The following is a 3,504-nucleotide window of genomic DNA, read 5'->3' as shown; positions in this document are numbered from 1 at the left end:
CAGTACCAACACTACCAGTATCAGCACCAAAACCAGTTACTAAACCCAGAAAGACCAGAAAGGAACCGGTACCAGTATCAGTATCTGTAGATGACAGTGACAGGAGTGACAGTGAAGAGGAAGAACCTGTGTACATCATGGATGAAGCAGATTTACTGCCTCAACCTAGGGCCATGGATGACACAGAACAGGTTGGCGAAACAACCAGAACTTGAGACTACAGTTGTTCAAGATGGTGAAGATAGGCCGGTATCACCAGTGTCTGAGTCTGTATCGTCGGAAGAAGATCCGTTCTCTCCTGAACCTGAAGTTACCAGAACTAGAAGGACTGCAAGGGAAAGAAAAGTACCTGAATGGCATAAAGAGTATGTGATGTCCAGCCAGACTACAACAACTTCTGTTTTGAGGAAAGCTGAATTGGTCAGATCATTACTGCCTGCAGATTTTATGTCATTATCACCAGAAAGTTTACGAGTGGTGCTGGAAACTTTACCCATGCTGTGCCAAACCTTATTTCCAGAAGTTTTCAAGAATGCGAGTTGAGGACAACCTTTCTCCTTGGCAGGGGAGTATGTGACAGAGTGAAGATTTATTTTAATCTATTTGTATAATATATGCTATTTTATTGTATAGTGTTCTTTTTGCACAGTGTCCTTTTATGCATGTTTTAACACAGTGAGCACATTTAACCTTACACACCAAGTATTGCTATAACATCTTTATCACCCTTGTCTGTCTCTATAGTTTTCTTGTGGACTGGTGAGTAGTGTTCAACTCACCATGTGCATGTTCTCTCTTATCTGAACATTCATTGGTCACCTGACTATTTTGACATTCTTACTTTAGATTTTGTTGGAGAAAGATCACCTTCTGATTTTCTCCAGGTATCTACTAGTTAGTTAGTTTTGGCGGGATTTTGGTATTTCATCAATATTCCAATTTCTATAATTAGCTTTAGTTTGATATAGTATAGTGTTTAATAAGGTTACAGATGAATTAAATAGGAATTACAGATTCAACAGCAGGTATGTGTAATGTTTAAGTTAATAATTGTTTTAAATTAGGTACCAATATATTTTAACCAGTAATAGTAATAGTAGTTTATAGATTGGCAGCCATCTTGAATTTTAGTAAAAATAATATTTAAATGTTTCATTTAAATAAAATATCTTGAAGTTACAAAGTATCCTGGGTTAGTACGTTATCATATATTACCATTGAAGTCTTTCACTTCAATATTATTTACCATTCACATATTTATAGATGTGTATAACTTTACAGGTTTATTGGAAGTGCTTGCCACCATCTTTTGGCTTCCAAGTGGTTGGAAAACCCCTTTATAGGGTAAGCACCTAGCCAGTCAATTATATTAGTAATTAAGTTATATAATATATATATATTATAAGTTAGTAATTAATATATATATATTTTAAGTATTATTTCAAATCATTCATTATATTATAAATTAGATCTATGGAGTCGTATAATATTATGTATAGTTGTTTATCTGTGATATTTGTGATTGTAATGTTTTAATGAATTGGTGTAAATGTTATGTTTTATTTATAGTACGTATTTATGTATTTCAGGGTTTTTATTGTGGTTATTATTAATAAACCGATTTATGCGAGAACCTGAACCCTTGTGTCTTTTTCTTAATCCGGAAATTGCACCCTACAACAATATTGAAAACAAACATGAAAGCTACTAACACACAGTTGACGAGAGCGAGAGAGACTAACAAATGCTTCAATTGTATTTCAATAATTCGCTTGTGCGTATGGGTCTTCAGCAGTTGGAGGACTCAGAGAAAACCCCACGGGGCTTCTCCTTGTTATGTACCACGGCACTTGGCTCAATGGCAGACCTTATAATTTAAAAATGAAATGAAATGCTTAACAGTCAAGGGATCTTTAACGCGTGCACCCCAATGTGTACACAGGGCCTCAGTTATTTCGTCCTATCCCAACGACTATATGTTTCCCTTGCCAGGCCCTCTGTCTTGCACCACTGACAACGGGGGAACCACGCCGGAATATCCCGATGAACTCCCTCGGCCAATGCAGGGATTGAACACGCGACCTCCAGGTTAGCAAGCAAATGTCTCCCACCAAACCACCTTGGCTCCCAAGAAGCGAAAAACTGTTTTTGGATATTTCGCTGGAGTAGATAACTCGAACTGTTTATGGATCTTTAGCTGGGGTATCTCGAACTGTTTATGGATCTTTCGCTGGAGTATATCTCGAACTGTTTATAAGATATGCGTCAGTCTAAAGGAGATTTAAACAAATACATATAGATAATAGATGTGTATAAAGTTTCATACAGATAACATTATTTCATGTAGAATTTAGCGATAATGGCGGATCAGTTCAATCAATTTTTGTTTGTGTTTTCGGATTGCTAAATTCTACATGAAAATAGCGTTCGATTATTATAAATTTTAGCGAACAAAGAAGAATCACGGTGGAAAAATAGACGGTAAGGATTCCAAAATAGCCTTAGAACCGAGGTGGGGAAAAAGCCTTCTTTTCATATATTAGTGTATAGTAAGTATCAGGCAGTAACGGATAGGGGCCAGCACCGATAAGAATCCGTTACCAAAGTAACTAACAGATAAGATAAACAGTCCCATTTCAATATCCATCCCAAATTTCGGTACGGAATAATTAAAATTTGTAACTCACAAACACTGCGAGTGGAAACAATAATTTCCAATCTAAATTTCACGAACGAGTAATTCTTCTAGAATGATGGTAGTTTCGTGTTAACTTAAAGGTGTTACATTTTAATCATGTCTCGTCGATAACAAAGAATAATCCACGGATTTGGAGAATGTCGATGTTTTAATTTAAAGTTATTATGTTGTAAGGAGGGGTGTGAATCGTTTAATTGAATTCGTCTAGAAGTAAGAATTGATCACTTTCTGGGTAGCACATGATCCGATTAGTTTCTCCCTCGACTGATCCCTTTGTCTGCCTTTCAGCACTTCAACTGCGGCTTAACCAGAAACAGTAAACATAATTTAATGTAATTGCTACCCACTTCCTTGATGTCAACAATCTTAGCTTTGTAATGCACCCATCCAGCATCTTGATTCGAAGAATTATTTACTGTTATTACAAGATTGCGTGCTATACCCATAACATTGCTTGACCCAAGCTGAACTCCACGTGCTTGAAAGAACGAGATTGGTATATCCTGATGAAAAGGTTACACGTTGTTTATAGAACTACTTCATGGTATATATATATATATGACGTCATCTGAATCAGTCAACCAATCAATAATTGGGTACTAAAGGGTTATGGAAGTTTTTAAGTAAAATTTAGCGTAAAACAGTTTTTGTTGACGGATAAACTACACAATTAAAAAGGGAGAGAAAGATAGAAATGGGGTTTAACGTCCACTCGACACAAACTAGGTCATTTTGGGACTAAAACATGGTTCAATTTTATTTCAATAATTCGCTTGCGCATAGGGGTCTTTAGCAGTGGAAGAAAA

General features: G+C 36.2%; 1 long non-coding RNA gene across 1 annotated transcript; it reads left to right on the top strand.

The window, feature by feature from the left end:
* Positions 1–210: 210 nt before the first annotated feature.
* Positions 211–1,680, top strand: LOC126810178 (uncharacterized). The gene is made up of 3 exons (XR_007675068.2): positions 211–1,025; positions 1,282–1,344; positions 1,590–1,680. It is a non-coding gene; the product is annotated as an uncharacterized LOC126810178 (long non-coding RNA).
* The last annotated feature ends 1,824 nt before the right edge of the window (positions 1,681–3,504 follow it).

Source organism: Patella vulgata, chromosome 2, assembly GCF_932274485.2.
Source record: "Patella vulgata chromosome 2, xgPatVulg1.2, whole genome shotgun sequence".
NCBI classification, from domain to species: Eukaryota; Metazoa; Mollusca; class Gastropoda; family Patellidae; genus Patella; species Patella vulgata.
Note: the sequence above shows the minus strand (reverse complement) of the source record. Positions and strands in the feature narration are given on the sequence as shown.